The sequence below is a fragment of the Megalobrama amblycephala genome, linkage group LG7 (genome assembly GCF_018812025.1).
Source record: "Megalobrama amblycephala isolate DHTTF-2021 linkage group LG7, ASM1881202v1, whole genome shotgun sequence".
Taxonomy (NCBI): domain Eukaryota; kingdom Metazoa; phylum Chordata; class Actinopteri; order Cypriniformes; family Xenocyprididae; genus Megalobrama; species Megalobrama amblycephala.
The window spans coordinates 57,725,598-57,745,687 of record NC_063050.1 but is presented as its reverse complement, the minus strand read 5'-3'; the positions used below and the strand labels follow the sequence as shown (position 1 = coordinate 57,745,687).

The following is a 20,090-nucleotide window of genomic DNA, read 5'->3' as shown; positions in this document are numbered from 1 at the left end:
ATGACGTAGTTAGTTGACTCTGTTAGAGTATAATTGTTGTGGAAATGTGAATGTACACAGAGCGGCCTACGAACTCCTTGTGAGACTTGAAGATGGCTTCTGCTGATGAAACTGCAAACTATTCTTCATTAAATTTTTCTTCAATTTATTAATTTTTTTTAACTCTGACTCCGGGTCTTTATTCAACATATCTGGTTTCAAGGGTCCTAAACTGTTTATCCCCAACAGTTTATGGTGGAGGATGCGGGCAATCATTCTTTGGTGACATCCCTGACTAACCAACAAACAAGGTAGGAAGATTTATTTATTGGTTAGGGCTGTCTGGTTGAAAGAGTTGAGAGAATTGGGATGTGAGACTGTGGTTACACACTCAGACGTGAGTGTAGGACACCAGGTCTTTGAATACAGGCTGGTGTATTACCGAAAGCCATAAGAGGCAGACGGTTGGTGATAACTACACTCCATTAAGGAGTTGGAAAGCACTGAAAGCCATCAGAGGCAGACGGTTGGTGATAACTACACTCCATTAAGGAGTTGGAAAGCACTGAAAGCCATCAGAGGCAGACAGTGTGGTGGATACCCCACCCCATTAAGGGGTAGGAAAGACACTAGTAAGCTGGGATACTATACTCTATTAAAGGGTTGATAAAGACACTGGAAGCCATAAGAGGCAGACAGTGTGGGGATACTACACTCCCCATTAAGGTGTTGTAAAGAAGTTACTACTAGTGTGTCTCACGAACCAAAGCTCTCTGACTCCCATTCCAGACAGGGGCGCCCCGAGCTTAGAGATTCAGGTAGTCAGGAATAGAATTAAGCTTTTAGTTAAATACGACGAAATAGAGATAGGGATAGGGTTGGTTGGTCAAGGATGCATCAGGAATGATCCCGACGAAAATAAAATTGTGACCCTAATTGGCTTGGACCAGTATGTAACTGCGATTTTGGAGTATACTTTGCAGTTTCATCAAGCAGAAGCCAAAGCTGTGTTGTTTAAAGATCGCCGCCTCCATCTATTTCAGGTAAGTATTAACTTTGACTAAAATATGGCCGACAAATTGAGTAACTTGATCAGTAACTTGATCAGTCCCGATACAGATAATGAGGTAGAAGAGAGTAAACGCTGTAAGCAGCTCTGCTCTGAAGCCCTCACTTCAAAGACATTGGCAGAGATTATTGAGAAAATGGTTAGTCAGGGTTTTGATTCTGACTGGAAAGTTAAACAACAACTTGACTGGCTACAAACAAAGAAAGAACCAGAAAAATTCACATTTTTAGCTGTTTGTGCTTATTCATGGATTTGTAAAATGGGTGGGGTGCCACTAACCCCTGATGGAAAAATCCCAGAAGTAACTGAGGGATGGTTCAATTTGATTACCCAATGTGATAAAGATGACAAGGAGTGTTTTAATCGTGGTGTGAAGGGCCATCTCGCCCGTAATTGTAAATACCTGCCTAAAAAGTGTAGACAGTGTGGTAAACTTGGCCATATTGTAAAATATTGTAAACAAAAGAAAGAAAAGAAAGAAACAACAACAACAAAAAAAGAGACTTCCACTCTGTCTGAGAATGAGCTTGTGAAATTGAGAAATAACAAGAGATAACAATAAGGTCAAAAGATTGTAGTCTTAATGAATTCCTTTTGAAGGGAAATCTATAATAATAAGTTTTATATTGAATGGACAAATGGTTAATGTAAAATTACTGAATGAATCCAAAACATGTGTTACCAAAAATGAAAATAGGGATGATTGGATGTTCTGAAAGTTTCAATTTATGGAAAAATATTTGAACAGTCTCAAGTATGTTTTTATGTGATGAGCGCATCGCTATCACAGGACCTTAAATTTCTAAATGTTTGGTTTATGATGGTCAAAGTGACAGAGGGTTTAAATGGCAAAAATGAGACTGCCAGTGTCACAGAGACTCGACTTGATCTGAAGTTTGTAATGCCTAAATTCCCTGATATATGGGTGAAAGACAAATATAAAAATTATGTTTATTTGAAAATGAATATCAATTCTGGCAAAGTCTTAAGCTGGGCCAGAGTCAAAAGACAGTAGATAAAGTTTGATGTTAAAAGTTATAAAAAGGCAGTGTACCAGTCCTGAAATCCTCAGAGTCTCTCTCTCACTCAAAATGAGCTAAAAGCTGCTATCTGAGCTTGTGTCATAAGTGATAACAAGCTATTTATAGTGAAGCACAGTGTCTCAGCTGAAAATCATGGACACAGAGATGTTGAAAGAATGATTGCCATAAAGAGGTTAAGAGGTTAAGTTGTTAAATTAGTTAAATTTGTTGTTAAATTTGTCAAAGGAAAACTCAATGAGTATAAAGAGGTCTCTAAAATGGTAATACAGACCTTGAATGATAGAAGTGACTATGTTGACAAATTGTTTTTTCTATGACCAGTAATCTTTTTGTCTGATCTTTGTCACCACCATGTGCAGGGCCGATGGCTCCAGTTACAGATGTGGCAAAACACTACACTGAATGGACAGTGAGATTTAAATTCACTGAGAACAATCTCAGCACTGATATGTTACTGCTGAGAGAATGCACAGTCTAATGATTTTTAGTGATTAAATAGTGCTGTCATTAACCTGTCTCCATGTTTTAACACTATTAGGAAGTCCAATGGCTCTGGTGGCTCTTGAATGCAACCTCCCTAAGCTCCAGAAAACACCTGATTCTGTTGAAGAAAACTGTCAAAGATCTGGAATGGGAAAGAGCGGTAACCAGTGTGCATGAGGTGATTTCTCAATGACGGGTAAGATCCTCTTTGGCCAGACAGAGGACAACCTAAGGCAGGGGGGTTACCGCCGCCACTGGGCATCTACCCTGAAGGGAGGTGTTTATGTGGGATGGGTATGAGAGTTGAGCGGATGTCTGTGAGGCCAGCAGCATCAAAAGGGGGGAGCTGTCAGAGGTACAGCAGTCCGCCCCAAAAATGTTCCTCTATACCACTCACCAAAAACCGCATTCCTAAGATGGCTTGTTTTTCATTGTGACAAGTCCACAACTATGCCAGGGGACAAGACCCTGAGGAAAAGATTATTGATAAAGAGCTGATGGGAATGAGCTTTCAAGAGCCGACTGAGACCATGAGGTGATTGTCCGTAATTTCTAGGGAGACCAGAATAAAATTAACATGATGTTGGTTGCCCTATTGGCAAGAACTGTATAGAAGTTTTAGATTCAGCAGTACTACAAATCCCTAAATCCACGAGACTGTGTTGATTTTGAACTAATGTGTCTATTATAGTTTTTACTCCTGCAGGTCATGGGACATGGCAGAGGATAATTCGTAGACATGGTGGTGGTTAAAGATAAAGACTGAATTTGAAGATTCAAGTGACAGATAAGTGCATTCAGCATTTAAACTAAAGATAACCTCAAAAAAATGGCTACTAGCATAACATATTTTAGATGGTGGTAATGGCTTTTATTTGGAAGTTAAAAATGTACATTTTTACCTTTGTGAATGACCAAGGTTTCTATATAATAATTTAATATTAAATTCTGTCTAAGTTACAGACTTGTGATTCTGTTGAAAAGATTATTAGTGCAGTAAGAGAGAGAGAGACTGCTTGAGTGGAGGAAAAGGATGGTGCTCTGTCTGTCTGTTATCAGCCTGATAAAGCTCAAACAAAGCACTGAGATTAGAACCAAAACAACCCAGCTGACTTTTCTGAAAACAAATTATAGTGAAAAGACATTCTTTGAGACTGAATAAGAGTAAAACCTACAGGAAAAATGTTAAGTTCAAATATGTTTTTAGATTTAAAACCAAAAGCAAACATTGACAATGAGCAGGTTCATATTCATGTGTCTAGTGTGAGTGTGTGTGAGGGTGACTGAACTTTGTGTTCTGTATGTGTTAGCTTGGGGAAATAATCTGTCCTCAGTGTGTGTATGTCATTAACCTCTGGAATGAGTGTTTTTACAGATGGGTTAAGAGAAACGACAAATTTTGACAAGCCGATATTTCGGATTGAATCTTATGAATAGACGATACAGAACATGGGACGAGCTTTAAGTGGATTGGATATCCAGCTCTGTCTGCTAATGGTAATTATGAATTTTGTCATTTATGATGTTGATTTTAATTATTCTCTGGATTAGTATTTTTAAGAACATTTATATAAATTGGAATTGTGGAATTGAAGATTGCCGTTCATGGGTTAAAAACCCTTGTCTAAATTCAACTGAGGGTCTAAATTTAAACACTGTGGGACAAGTGGGACTGAGACAGTAACGATAACATATTTTTAGATCTGCAGAATATTAATTTGATGGGATAGAGTGACAAAATTATAAGCAGTTGAAATTATTGTGATGAAAAAAAAAAGAGAAACTGTTTCAAAAACAGCTTTAAAGAAATTGATAATGTCTTATAGTACAACATTTGTATAATTTATAAGTGTTATGGAAGAAAATCTGTCCGTTTGTGTTTTTGTTTGACAATTTTGGTGCAGTGAGTAATAATTAAAAAGATCCCTGCCAAAGAAGAGGGTTAAGATTTTGGTCATTAAGATTTTGGTCAGCCTATGCAGTTATAATTGACAAGAAACTTGAGTTTAAAACTGACTTTAAAGGAAGTCTTAATTATTATTAAATTATTTTGAATGCTGTACTTTTGACAGTCTCATTACTGTGAAATGTTGTGAAAATTGAGTTTCAGATTAATAATAATTAGGTATTGAGTATTATTAACAGTGAATGTCATGATAAAGATATCAGTCAAGACAAAGAAATTGTTACTCTAACTAAATTTATATGTTTTGATGATTATTTCATTTTGATGAAAGGTTTTTAACGAAATGTTTTGAAATTCAAAGGTTTAGGTTTATGTTTATTTTTATTTATATTGTTTATTTTTTTGTGGGCTATAATGGATCTGTTGTGAAAAGAAATCTTAACAAAAGGATTATTAAGTAAAAGTAACAATTCTATGTTTTATTGAAAATGATAATTGAAACGGTCATGTAAATTTCTTTTCTTTTATTTCTATTTTCTAAAGGTGTTTAAAAAAAGAGATTTAAAAGATGTTCTACAATTAAGGTGGTACATGCTATGTCTATAGACTGTAAACTGAACAATGATTTAAGAAACTTAAAATACTTAGATGGATTATGATGGGTCTTAGTTATTTATTTATTTATTTATTTATTTATTTATTTATTTATTTATTTATTGTTGTTGTTTATTTTGAATTAGACCACAATTTTTTTTTAACCTTAAAAATGATCTATAAAGGGTATAGTGAAAGGAGTGGATTTACGATCCATCTTCTTGTATTATATAATGAATTGGAAATTATATTTTTTCTAAAAACCAGTGTATATATCCTGGTGTTTATGATTACAGGCAATGTCTGTATTTAGTATCTGAGGAGTGACTGAGGGTCTGGCCCATGCCAGGAATGCAGTAACAGTGCTTGCTCATTTAGCCCGGCTTCCAGAGAATAAATATGTATTTGCTTTGTAGTCAAGGAATTTGATGATAAACCAAATCACAAAGATTGATGTAAAGACGACTATGTGTAAGAACTGAAGGTCAATAATGCACTATGTGCTCTGTAGAATATTCTGTTCTAGTTAAGCCCTTTGAGGGAAAACCTATTGTCTATTTTATACAATTGTAACATGCCAGGGGAGCATGGGTGAGCAATGTTAAATTTTGAAGCGGCCTAAATTGTTAAGACCAGATGTGGTGTTTAAGACTTCACATCGGCCTTTTAAGGGGGGACTGAAGGGGTGGATTCTGGAATCCACTGCCGCTTCAATATATATCTTTTAAGTTATTAATCAACATTTATATTTCTGTTAAAATATTTGAATGACTTCTTCAATGTATGTTAAAGCATCTATTTTCCTCTGTACCTCTCACTGAGAGAAAAGAACATGTTATCTGTATGTTTTGGGAAGGTTTCCTGCTCAGAACAGAGCTCAGATCAACTTCAGCCTTGAAGAAGCAGTGAATCATGTGTATCTGTGTATGTGCGTTAAGTGTTCTGTGCAGGTCCCTTTGTACTGGTGGACAACTGGCATTCTGCTTGAGACCAGCAGACGCCACATCATGACCCCAAAAGGGCATCCGGTACCTAAATCCAGGGTCCCCTCATCATCACTGTGACGAAGGGAGATATGCTTCTTACTATCTGTCCACGTGTGGAAAATTTCTAATCTTGTCTATTTTTCTTAGCCAATCAGAATCATCCAACCTGAAGTAATGACGTAGTTAGTTGACTCTGTTAGAGTATAATTGTTGTGGAAATGTGAATGTACGCAGAGCGGCCTACAAACTCCTTGTGAGACTTGAAGCTGGCTTCTGCTGATGAAACTGCAAACTATTCTTCATTAAATTTTTCTTCAATTTATTAATTTTTTTTAACTCTGACTCCGGGTCTTTATTCAACATATCTGGTTTCAAGGGTCCTAAACTGTTTATCCCCAACACAACCAACTCAGTGGGTGAACCTAAGTCATGTGACTTCTACAGGTAAGTCACAAGGCATAATTTTACATAACATTTCACTGGATTTGAAATAAAACTATTAGACATATTAGATAAAACTATTAGACAGTTCTGGACTACAGATAAAACAACAAAACATCTGTTTCAGAATACTTTCTGGATCAACTGTTATTGTTCTCCCTTCCACAGTGCATATACCCATATCTATGCACCCATCACCATTGACAGCAGTTCCTCGGATCTTGAGGAAGTAGAGAAACTGTCAGAGAAAGACAGGTACTATGAGCACTTGTTCTACAAAAATTACAAAAATCTGCCAAGCTGTTTCTCCTGTTATCCAGAAGAATGTGATTTTATGATTTTTTTTTAATCTAAACTTTTTCCTAAAGTTGTGATGTCCAAATTGTGTTTATTATTTTTGAGCAGTGTGGAATGGCTTACTCATTTTTTTTGTTTTTTCCAGTGATGGACATGATGGGCTGACAGACATAGTGTCAAATCTGGCACAAAGTCTTAAAAAAACATCCTGTTGCAGATTTAACATTAACCGAGCAAATATCTGGGATGGTGCCTTAAGAGGTTTCAGGTGATCCTCATTTGATCCCACCTACAACTTGATGGTGAAATTCACAGACAATGCCGGGATGACTGAAGAGGCCTTGGACAGCGGGGGGCCAACTCGAGAATTTCTGACTCTTTTGATGGACACCATCAAAATGATGAGGATATTTGAAGGCAAAGACAATGCCAAATATCTCTCCTTTGATAGCAAAGGTAATACTTTTATGAAGTTTTTACAATGTTGTAAATCATTGTGTCCTAACGTTTAAATATTATCATTTTTAGCTGCAGAAGAAAATGAATACTTCAATATTGGACGGATGATTGCTGTGTCCATTGTTCATGGCGGTCCAGGGCCTCGATGTCTTTCACCAAACTTTTTTCTTTACTTAATTGGTAAAGTAAAGACAATTGAAGCCCCAATTGAGGACATTCATGACGAAGAGGTCAGAAAGGCCCTCGTTGTAACGAGGCGGCAGTCTCGGTGAGATCCATATGCAGCTTTATTATAATATCGTAGTCGTACAGGCAGGGGTCAGATACCAGCAACAGCAGTGTAGAAGACAAGGCAGAAACAGTAACAATACCAGGCAATGGGTCAGGACAGGCGGCAGGCAAGACAGGGGTAATCAGTAGACAGGCAGGTATATCACAAGGCAGGCGGCAGGCAGATAACAGGGTAACGAGGCAGTCCAAGGTCATACACAGAATATCGGCAAACAGGGAATAAACGCTCAGAAATGTCAGCTAGGCAAAACAAGACTTCGTGAAGCATGATGGGGAATGAGAGTCATTTATAGTCCGGGGAAGATATGGAACAGGTGTGTGTGTAATCAGCCCGGGTACGTGGTATGGGAAATGTAGTCCATGGAATGATCAGTATTCAGGTGAGGGTGCCCTCAGGTGGCGATTGGGGGGAGCCACAGCGACCGTTTCTGTGACAGAGCCCCCTCCCTGCGAGCGGCTCCTGAAGCGAGGAGGCGGGCGACGCCGGGGTCTCCCACGAGGACGGGGGGCCGGACGCTCCGGATGGGTCCTGTGAAATTCTGTAATGAGGTTTGGGTCCAGAATGTCGTCCGTGTTGACCCAGGACCGTTCCTCCGGGCTGAACCCCTCCCAGTCAAGTAAGTATTGTAGTACTCGGCCCCGGCGTCTGGAATCCAGAAGTTCGTGAACTTGATAGGCCTCCTCGCCTTCCACGATGATAGGAGGGGGTCTCTGATCACCGGTCCCCTCTAGGTTCTCCCATCCTCTCGGACCACCTGCGGGCTTGAGCAGAGAAACATGGAAAGTGGGTGAGATACGGTATTCTGAAGGTAAGGCTAGACGATAAGAAACTGGTGTGATTTGTCGTGTGATCTTGAATGGACCCACATACCTGGGACTGAGTTTCTTGCAGGGTAAGCGGAGGCAGAGATCCCGGGTAGAAAGCAATACCCACTGGCCAGGGCGGTAATCCGGAGGTGGTCGGCGGTTGCGATCGGCCTGTTCTTTTGAGCGCCTTACTGCTCTCTGCAGACACTCGTTGAGGTAATTTGTTAAACTGGGATTACAAACAATTTCAAGAAATTTACTTTTAAATTGACACAAAACTACCCACATTAATGATATCTTAATTGCTGTTTGACAAACCATATGTTTGACAAACTGTTTGACATGTTGTCTTAAATGTTATTATTGTTAATTTTTAGCCTGATATCATTATTAATATATGGTATCAAAAGGGTTAGATTTTTTGGTGGCCATTACAACCAAGGTAAATGAAATATAATTATGCAAGTTCAATCTAATATTCTTATCAGATCCTTTGATAATAATGTGCTACACCCAAAAAAACCTTTATTCTGTGTACACAGGTGCTGGAAGGTAGATCATAAATGATAATTATGCAACATATGCCTAAATATGTACAATATAGAAATTAGTTACACAATTTCGTTCTTTTGAATCTGACATTACTATCTGTTTTAAATAATTACATTTTCCTTTTATATTTGTCATTACAGACCATTTTTAAAACAAGTTATCATTACTCTTAGCCTTACTGATTTCTTTCAAAGTAACGTGGACTTTTAACTGTTACAATAATATTAATAATGATGATAATAATAAAAACATTTATTGTTTTTATTTTCCTCTAGATAGAGAATGCTGCATCACTGAGTGAACTCCAGGAGCTCACAGCAAAGTACTCAAGCATGCTACAGACAGCTGGCTGCTACAGATTCATGAGGACTCTGGAGGAAAAGAAAAGTGATAGATGATTACATTCAGTGGTGTTTCATCTACCGAAACCATGTTTCCATCCAGAGGTATAATATTATTCTTACTCTGTGGACATGTAACAACTTTTAAAACAATGTTAAATAATTATTTTATATTTTAACTTGTACTTTAATACTTTCAACACATTTTTCAAAGGCTAAAACACTGAAGTAGTGTCACCTCATTTCTTGCTGTTAAAATGGAAAATCTGTATCCCCGGTTTCACAGACAAGGCTTAAACTAGTCCCAGACTAAAATGCATATTTGAGCTGTTTTAACTGAAAGTAACTTGTACTGGCATATCTTAAAATACGTCAGTGCCATTGTTTTGTCTCAAGATGTGCACCAGTGATGTTTTTGTCTAGGGTGTTTATAAAAACTGCTTAAATGTCCTAATTAAACTAAGGCCTAATCCTGGCTTAATCTAAGCCCTGTCTGTGAAACTGGGCCTATATCTTTCAGTAGTTGTTCACATAACCCCATTGTAGTAGTCACTTTTTGTAGGTTCAAAGAGGGATTAGCAACACTTGATTTTGTCAATGCCTTGGAACAACATCCTTCACTCTTCTTCTTGATCATGTGCTACACTGAGACTAAGCTGACAGCTGATGCTGTGGAGAACATCTTCCACGTGCAGTTCAGTCAGCCTGGTAGCACCAACCGCCAGGAGGAGGCCAGGGTGCTGAGCTACTGGAGAGATTATCTGCTCTACCTGGAAGGTATTTTATATGTTAGAATAAGAAATGTGCAGAATTATCACTCCAGCAAATATATAAAGTACCAAAAAATAAAAAACATGTCTAACATTCTTCTTTTGCTCTCCCTAGAAAAAGAGGCTAGTCCTTCCTTGGAAGATGTGCTTATGTTTGGGACTGGACTGAAAGAAGTTCCTCCTGCAGCAATACAGCCTCAGCCAAAGCTAGTTTTTCAAAAGAGCTCAAAGAGCTTCCCATGGCAAATGTATGTACAAATACAATCAAAATTCCAATCTTACCCAGTTATGAAGAGTTTCAAGAAGCCATGGATTACAGCATGCAAAATTCCCCTGGGTTTGGTCTTCCTTGAAGCTAAACATCTTTCTCTGATATACTGGGGTTTAGGTAGGAGTTTTAATGAAATGTTGCAAATGTGCCAATTTGTTCTTTCCTATTTTAAGATGTAGGCATGTTTGTATAAGTAATGTTTTAAGCTACACTTATGTTATAGTTGAACATTTCAAGCCACTCAGTTAAAAAAGGAACATTCAGGTTAATATTTTTGATTGCACTGATATACTGGTGAGTTTTAAGGAAAAATAGGTTTTATTTTGAGAGACATTTTTGATCAAGGATCAATATTTTATATTTTTTCACAGAAATGCATGACGTTCTTTGCACACAACTTTAGACTTTATATACTATCAATCATTGATGTACAGTAAAACATTGATGATTTATGCAGTGAGCAAATAAAGTTGTTCTTTGGACTTTTAAAGTCCTGACATATTTTTAAGTGTTATGTAATTCTCAACAGCTGTTATCCAGTTGACTGGTGGATAAAGCCCATTCTGTCTTTGTAAGTAAGTTTTTTTTTGGTCTAAGATTATCTGAATTTTTTTAAATGATCTAGTTTTCTGATTTAAAATAATAGGATAATCGTCAAGTGAAGGACATTCTACTTTACACTTCTATGTCAGCTATAGGCAGCTATAGTTTTCACCCCCGGCTCTTAATGCGTCACGTTTCCTTCTGGAGCATCAGTGAATGTTTGAACCTTTTTTAATAGTTGAGTTTGAGTCCCTCAGTCGTCCTCAGTGTGAAAAGACGGATCTCAAAATCATTCAGTCACTGCTGGAAAGGATTCAAATATGCAGAAGATGCTTGAAAACGTCCCAGGTTACGTATGTAACCATGGTTCCCTGAGAACAGGGAACGAGACTCTGCGTTCGAAAACGCATTGGAGAAACCCCACGTGACCCAGGTGTCTGAAAGCACTATCCAATAACTCCAATTCCTATTGGCCAGCGACAGCCTATGACGTCATACGGCGCGACCCGGAAGTATAAAGGAGCACCTGGAAAGACAGCCAGTATCTATCGTCTTGAGGGACTGTTCTGCAACCCGAAGCATGGCAAGGAAACGCAGAGTCTCGTTCCCTGTTCTCAGGGAACCATGGTTACATACGTAACCTGAGACGTTCCCTTTCGAAAGGGAACTCTACTCTGCGTTCGAAAATGCATTGGGGAACGATATACCCACGCCGCCATGGTTGAGGAGAGTGCCTGCCAAAAAGTATGGCTTGAGACAAAGGCCCAAAAGCAGTTCGCGAACTGCTTGGCAACTCCCCCTCAGGTCACACCAGGCTGTCAGTGACAGCATTCCCTTTGGGCAACAGCCCAAGCTGAACTTCAAGAAGGCCTCTACCTCTTTTTTTTTTTTTTTAAATAGGGCCTACCGAAATCGCTAAGGCATCTGGAACCCACTTTTCTGCAGAAAAAGTGGTCCCTTTAAGGGAATGTGGCCAAGGAACCAAAGGGAGCCTCGGCCAGCCACTTTGAGGGGAACGGGGTCACCCTCAATGCCACCAGGGAGGCCGACCTGGTCTTGTTAGGGAACAGACTTAGTTCAGGCCATCCCTGTCTGAATACAGAGCCTCTAAAAACGCATTCTTAAGGAAGATAGTAGGTAAGAGTGTCTGCAGAAAGGTAGGAACCAGCTCAGACCCACGCGTAGAGATGGGCATCCTGGAGAGCAGAACTCAGCTGAGTGCTATGAACCCTCATATCGAGGGGAGATAATCTGCTCAATCTAGGATCTACCCAGTGCTTAATTAACGCACTGAGGAGGCTGTGCGCTAGAAACCCTGAAAAGGGGAGCACAAACCAGCCTGGGGCTGATTCTTAGGATGGGGCCTGATTAAGGCCTACCACCATAATCAGCTTAGGGAGCTAAGCAATATTACAAACCCAACTCCAAAGGGGAAGCGCAGAGCTCACCTAACAGGTAGACTATGCCAAGGGCACATACTCATGGAGGCCAAAGAGGGGCCTACAACATGATAATAGTATATGTGAAAACAGAAGTAGATTCAGAAGATGGTCTGTTTTTTATAAGAGCCATCCTGAACGTCTGTCCTAGCCTGGGGCAGACAGACAACTTCCATGGCAGCAATAAGAAGCTGCACAGTGCCCTTACGACAATCCACCCAACACAACCCAAGTTGTGTACTCAGCAGTGTACTCAGTAAAAGCACCTTTTACTCTTTAAAGCAAGAGGAGTACAACGTACGCCAACACGTATTAAGGAAGGCCTGGATGGGCCTATAACCTCAACGGACACGTGGCATCAGCTCGTGGCAGTGTTTAGGCCCCAAGGACGATAAACAACCCGCTAAGAGGGGGTTGGATCTACCACTTGGGCCCCTGGCCAGCGAAAGTGTATATAGATAATTCCCTGCCGATTCAATGACATGTGGCTGCAGCTCGTGAATTTAAAAGGGGACCAAGCTACAGGGAACCAGCTCTAACCCAATCATAACTATGGAAAGCTAACTGCTACCTGCGCTAAGCTACACATTCCAACAGGCAATGTACCCTAAACATGTGACTAAAGGGAACCAAACAAAGGCAACATGGTCTAAGGGAGGCTATAAGGCCTACTAACTCAAACAAACACGTGGCAGGGCCTGTGGCAGTGTACATATGTGAGCAAACCATGATCAGTTAAGCAGCATTGTAGAAACAACAGCTAACTAGAAGGAGGCTAAACATCATAAAGCCTACAATCCAAGTTATATGCAATATAGCCGCTAACAAGATCACCAGGGAGCTTAAATAGATACCAACTTTCCTCAAAAAGTGGTTCTAACTACCCTGAGTATGCAATCCAACAGGTGATGCACTCAGTGACACAAATAAACCTCTTAACTGGGGAATATATAGTCACCATCCTCTCAAATAGAGGCCGCTTTACAGCAAAAAGGGCTTACTATTAAGAGAACAGGTGCTAACCTGTGGCAGCATAAGTAAGCTCACATATAAATGTAGGGCAAAAGTCTAGAACTCAAAGTAACATAAAAACTTTGAAATACATGCTGTTTAAAATGGAAAAACACTCTCATACAGATCCTCAAATCTGTTCTAAGCCTTAGAAGACGAAAAGCTAAAAACTAGCATCGTCCAGTCAAACTTGATAAATACAGATATCAAGTGGCTCAGAGGAATTCATTTCCTTTAGCATGAAAGTTCTAGGAAGTGGGGCCTAGCAATACCTGCATAACTTATCTACGCAAAGATAAGGGCCTACCACCTGAGAGACAGCATCAGGGAGTCAAAACAGTCTACAGCCTAGCTGTTAATCTCACAATTGCACCTACATAAGCAAGGGGATAATGGGCATACAGCCTAACAACTCCCTCGGGAGGAGGCCAGAACTAGGAACTATACAACCTAGCCTGGCCGCTAAGCTACGGGCCTTCTTACAGGGCCACAAGCCTAGTGAGGCCTAGGCTTCACCTCCAAATCTCATGGATAAGAGAAAGAAAGTGAAGCTCACAAGCAAACAATGTCAGGAGGCCGATTAACACTCTGAGGTCTGAGGGTATCGCCGGCGATACCACCGTGGTTTTTTCTTATCAGTGTGAAAGAGACTCAAAATACTCTGTCAATGTTGCACATACAATTAAGAGTTATACACCATTTTAATCTGTGGAATATCTTCTTTCATTTGTGTACACTCAGAGTAAAAACAAAATGTTGTGCTTTTTGTAAAATAAAGAAAACTAACATGATGCGTGATCTCTCCTCTCCCTCTGAACGAAGTCCAATCTGATAGTTCTTAGAAAATGAACTGTAACTTAGTGAATACTAATGACAAAAAAATTAAACTTATGTCTAAAAAAACGTTAAGATGTCAGGTTTTAAAACATGTAAGTCAAATCGAAAACAAACCTTCTGTGTTTATGTAATCTGTATGAAAAGAGAGCCATGTCAGAAGCCTGTGTATCAGCTCATTATCCGCTAATGCGGCCACGCCCACGGAGCGAGCGATATTCAGACGCAAATTCAGTCAATACATGCATTCGTCATCTCAATCGTGTATTTATTGTCTTCAAAAGTGTTTTGAATAGCCATATTTAGCGATCTCTTGCCTCTGTTAGTTCCTTGATTGTCACATGATATGCCTCTTCTTTTACTGAGGCATTTGTGGACAAAAGGGGCAGAGCGCCCTCCGGCTTTGAGTATGAATTAAAAACACAGCATCCAGCGCTCATAATGATAACAATAAATATAGAATAATAAATATTACTCCTCTGTATAGAAAATTGATATAAACATATGAGAATCCATCAATATTTCTCCAAATGTGTATGCTTTTAAGCATATTAAGAAATTATGGTCAATATAAGATTTTAAGAGTCAAAATGTGAAGCTTGAGTCTTAGATCTTTTTAATGATGTATAGTTTGTCAACTGCACATCAACATTTAGGCTCTATAATATGACAAATATAGTAGCCTATATGAAATGCCCTAGAGGTAGGAATGTTCAGACGCGTTGCATCACAGAAATACATTATATTTTAAAGTATATTAAAATAGAAAACCATTATTTGGTTAGAGACTTGAGACTTCTTTTAAAAACATTATAATGGCAATGTGTTCAATCTTTTGACTGGTAGTGTAATTTAACATAGGCCTATACAAAATTTTCTTCATATCATGTGCAATAATACGTGCATGCATGAGATCACAAAAATCATGTTTTTTTTTTGTCCTGAGTGGACTTTAATCCTGTTATCAGCATGATCACAGAGGGTTTTTTCACAGCCTACCTGACTGAAAGGCCTCATTAATATGCAAGTCATTTCAGGTCATTATTATTCAATTCTTTTGTCTTCTCAGGTGAGAATCACCCATTATACATGAGGATTCACGCCTCCATGCATACTGTGTTTCTTGACCAAAACTGTCTTAGAAAATTTAAATCTCTCTATTGTTTTATATGAAGGAGTAGGCAGCATAATTTTTACATAATTCTGAAGCAAAAACTCTAGTCTACAACCTCCAATACCCAGAAGTCTTATGAACACAGATTTAATATACTTTTTTTGGCCTTATTTCAGTGACTTAAGTTTTTTGTTTTTTCAATAACCACGCATAAACATTAGTCCTTCAAAAATACAAACATGTACGTACATGTTCCTCACATATTATTGTACCCTAGTTTGTGCTGAATACAGTGTAATGACACTTTTGTCATTTATATGTTTATGAACAACTGAAAAAAGCACAAATGTCAGGGCATGTCAAAACTTCTCCAAGCCCCAAATCAGCCTCAGACTCCAGAGGGTTAAGGCCGACCTAAACATTTACATATTAACTGAAGTGACGAGTGCTATCAGCTATTTTGCCCAAAACCCCCTAATTTTCCTGACTACATGCTCAGAAAATTATACAGGAAAATAAGGTCTTATTTTAAACGAATAAAATATAGACCCTCCTGCAGCTTGAAAACCAAAAAACTCCTAATGCTCCTTTTTACATGAAAGGATGGAATCTAAGGTTCTTTTAAGCCTAAAAGATCCTCTTACTATCAAACAAAAACAGCGGGTTGATAGAAATAATGACTATGGCCCCAGCCATTAGTCTGACCATAAGAAGCATCTGAGCATGATATGTGTCTACATATACACATATATACAATTATACATACAAACATGCATATAAATATGCATATATATACAGGAGGTGGAGGAAGAAGAGGAGAGGGTAGATATAAACCGCCCTATATAGCTGGGGGATCGATTACAAATGCAACAGTGTTTACAATCGATCACCCGTCTCACTCTCGCTTCCTCCTCCTCCCGTCTGTCTGGGTTCAGATACAAATCTGAACGGCTAGGGGTTTTTCCATGCCCTCCCGATCTCAAACGCGGAGATCATAAAGGAATGGAAAGTATGCAAGCTGCTGTATTAATGGACAGAAAGGAACCGCTCGTTGAGCCGTCTGCGCGCGGCCCCTTTCTTAATGCGCTCTCCCGGCAGCTGAAGCCCGCCGAGAAGCACGTCCCAAACACACAGCAGCTCGCATACACCAGCCAGAGGAGCGCTCGCCGCCGGACGCAATGACGTCAAACACGAACGTCATCGTCATCCGGTCACTCTCGCCAGCCGCGGGGAAGTTGAGAGAGAATAAAACTTTCTCAAACTTCCCAACGAGCTCATCTGCGAGCCCTATGATTGCAGCCACCGTTAAGCCTCAGCACAAACGGGGACAGAATCAACAGGCACAGATGCAGACAGCTCTTCCCTCGGGAAGAGTGCCAAACGAGAACAGAGTAAACAACAGACAAACACACAGCAGTGCCCTCAAGCACTGTGTATGCGTGCTCCTCTCCAGACAGAGAACGCCCAGAAAGATATGTATATCAAGTGTCAAACCCTGGGACACGGATAAACACACTCTCATGAACGTTTGTAAGGCATAATAAAAAAAACCCTACCGGAGTTGGTATAGATGCAATCAGACAGAACAGGACCGAAAGACGATGAGATACTGGCTGTCTCTCCAGGCGCTCCTTTATACTTCCGGGTCGTGCCGTATGACGTCATAGGCTGTCGCCGGCCAATAGGAATTGGAGTTATTGGATAGTGCTTTCAGACACCTGGGTCACGTGACGTTTCCCCAATGCGTTTTCGAACGCAGAGTAGAGTTCCCTTTCGAAAGGGAACTGATGAATCTGCAGGAGCTGGAGGATTTTTCTGAAGAACAGAGCTCAGTTTAACTGCTCAGGACAAACAAGAGACTCATGAACAACCATCACAAAACATAAAAACAGTCGTGGATCATCAGGTAACCACACACAGTATTGAGAATCAATGCTTCACATACTTATGAATGGGGTTATTTTAATAAATTCAGCTATTGTTTTGTCTTGTGAACTAAATGTAAACATCTTTTATGTAAAATATCTTACTCAGGACAGTACTAAACAAAAGTAACATGCATTTTTTATTATCCCTCTTATTTTATTAAAATAATTCTCATTTTCACAGATTCTGTAAGGGGTTCCCATACTTTTTCATGCCACTGTATATATATTATATCTCAATGCAAAGAAAACTATAGCATCAGGAAAAAAGATTTGCATAACATTTTAATCTAGTGTTACTCTCATAATACATGTTAACAACTGAAATCCTCTGTCATGTGACAAAAAAGTGACTAAATAGTACATTTAATTACATTTTTTTAATATATCTTAAAAGGTCTATACCTTTGCTTTCTGAAAAAGGAAAACCAACTTTCGATTTGTTGATTTGCAGTTGATGTGCCATACATGTGACTGTGGGCTCCTGCAAAGTCATCTGTATGATGTGCTCTTAATGCACAATGAATGACTACCATAGTGCCATTTTCTGTCCCACAGTCTGTGTGAAGGCGTGCTGGAAGTCCGAAGTCTGATACACACTGCAGGTAATAGTGAGCAATTATCACTGGGTCGTTATTAGAGCTGCCACTTCTGAGCCACATCACTTTCCTAGAAAACCCATCAATGCAGCCACTGATGGCAACACCAAATGGTTTGAGCTTATCATACCCATCAACATGCCATACTTGGTTTGGTCCTGCTGTAAAGTACCCTCTTCGGACAAATCTGTGTCTATGGCAAAGTTGAACTCCTGATGGATCCAGTCTGCGAATTGCATGCATTACATCGTCCCTTTTAACTGTCATGAAATACTTCTGTCGCAATGTCTGCCACAGAGCTCTGTAGCCTAAAAGCTGACCGGAGCCTGTCAGTTCATGTGTAATAGCTGCATCCACAGTGCCACTGGGAGTATAGTCTGTTCTTCTTGTTAGGCCTGTGTAACCGGTCCTCTGCTGACCGCCGTTACCACTATCTGTGTTGTGTGTAAGAAGACTCAGGACACTTCTGATGTCGTTCACCAAAAAAGGGATTTAATGTCAGCCAGAGCCAGCATTAACTTCACTCCATCTGTTGATTAATATGAATAAAGTTCATATCTCTCTCTTGTGGGTGTTTCATAAGACAAACCTCTCCCCAGCATAACCAATGTGAACTCATTTTGTGTTACAATAGAAAAAATAAACATTAACATTGAAACATTACAGTATTAACACAGTACAAGAGTATAAAAGGACATCAAAAGACAATAAAGAGTGAAATACCTGTTGATTAATATGAATAAAGTTCATATCTCTCTCTTGTGGGTGTTTCATAAGACAAACCTGTATGATATAACATTTGTTAGCTGATTGATAACTCTAAACCATGCGAATAGCATATCATACGGCCCACACGATATAACTTTATATTCTCAATCCACTCACGTATAAAACATACAACAGAACACTGCAAATAGTCTCAGTACTATTTACAATAAGATATTTAGTCGATTTATAAACTTTGTCAACATATTTCACTCGTAAAATGCAGAGAAACGCTTACCTCTCCCCAGCATAACCAATGTGAACTGGCGAGAGGCGCGCAGTCACTCGAAAATGGCGTCAGCAAAGCGCCAGAAGAAAATGTCAAAATAAAAGTCTCTAAATAGTGAACAGTAGAATCAACATATTACTCAAAGAAAACGGGAATAAATAAATATAAAATACATTTGAAGGATTTTAGTGAAAAGCAATGTGTAACATTCAAATTGTATTTACTTTAACTCGTTACACCTGCATTCCTTAGCCTTCTCTTTAAGGTGCTCAGACTCAGGAAAATGTTATGTTTTGTTCCAAGAAAATCAAGGATCACGTCATATGTGTGGCCCTCTGAGAAATATTTCTGGATTAGGCCTGCCTCTGTGAGTTCATCTGACACAGTTCCTGGGCCTGAAGGGAAAAGAGAACAGTGTTATTAGGAATGTAGAAATCCACAAATATAATCTTAAACATAAAAATGTATCAGCAGCAGTAACAAAGAAATAAAGAGGCCAACTGTTTGATACACTTCAGAGTGTATGAAAAGTGTATGAAGAAGAAGTTTTATTTATATAACGCCTTTGTATTTAACCTGCTCAATTTGTGGACAAATCCAGGTAGTAAAAGGCACAAACAATTGGCATTGGACTGGCACTTAAGCTCACCACTTTTAACAGTTAGGTTGTATTTGGAGGTTTATGTTGACATTGAAAAAAAATCATGCAATGTATTTGTGTTTAGTTCTGTATGTCACTCTAGTTCTGCATGTCATACTATCTAACCTGGTTCAACATCTTAATAAATTAACATGTGATTGTGTGTGTGACAAAGACTGTTGCAGCACTGAGAAGAAATGTGGGAAAGCTCCCTTTCACCTTCACAGTGCAGCAAGGACAAGACATAACAACAATGTACATCAAGGAAATGTTTTTATTTAGGGTATGTTTAAGTACCTATGAATTTGAAAGTGTTAGGATTAGAATGACTCTAAACAAAATTGTTGCACACAAAATGTGTTCAGACTTTTCATAACACATTGTGTCAATAACTTGCATACAAGTTAAAGACCCTAAATGATGTTAAAGAATTTCAAGGAGAAAAAAAAAAAACATTATTTCAGAAAGTGAACTCAAAAGTGGAAATGAGTCATATTGACCCATGGCATTATAGGTGTCACAGACACGTCAGGTTCCAACCTCAACCAATCCCAGCGCACACCATCTCCAGAGTACTAATCACCGACACCTGCACCTCGTCACCACACTCATCAGCAGCACCATAAAGAGCACACACACACAGCACACCATGTCCGGTCTCGTTCGCATATACTTCTGTTGATGCTTACCTCAAGGACTCCT

The 20,090-nt window shown here is 39.2% G+C and overlaps 1 long non-coding RNA gene and 1 pseudogene across 1 annotated transcript; one reads left to right on the top strand and one right to left on the bottom strand.

Annotated features, from left to right (window-relative positions):
• Positions 1-1,046: 1,046 nt before the first annotated feature.
• On the top strand, positions 1,047-10,864 carry LOC125273175 (annotated as a pseudogene).
• Positions 10,865-18,243: 7,379 nt separating this feature from the next.
• On the bottom strand, positions 18,244-18,976 carry LOC125271493. The gene is made up of 3 exons (XR_007185653.1): positions 18,758-18,976; positions 18,478-18,537; positions 18,244-18,283 (listed from the first exon to the last, which is right to left on the bottom strand). It is a non-coding gene; the product is annotated as an uncharacterized LOC125271493 (long non-coding RNA).
• Between the last annotated feature and the right edge of the window lie 1,114 nt (positions 18,977-20,090).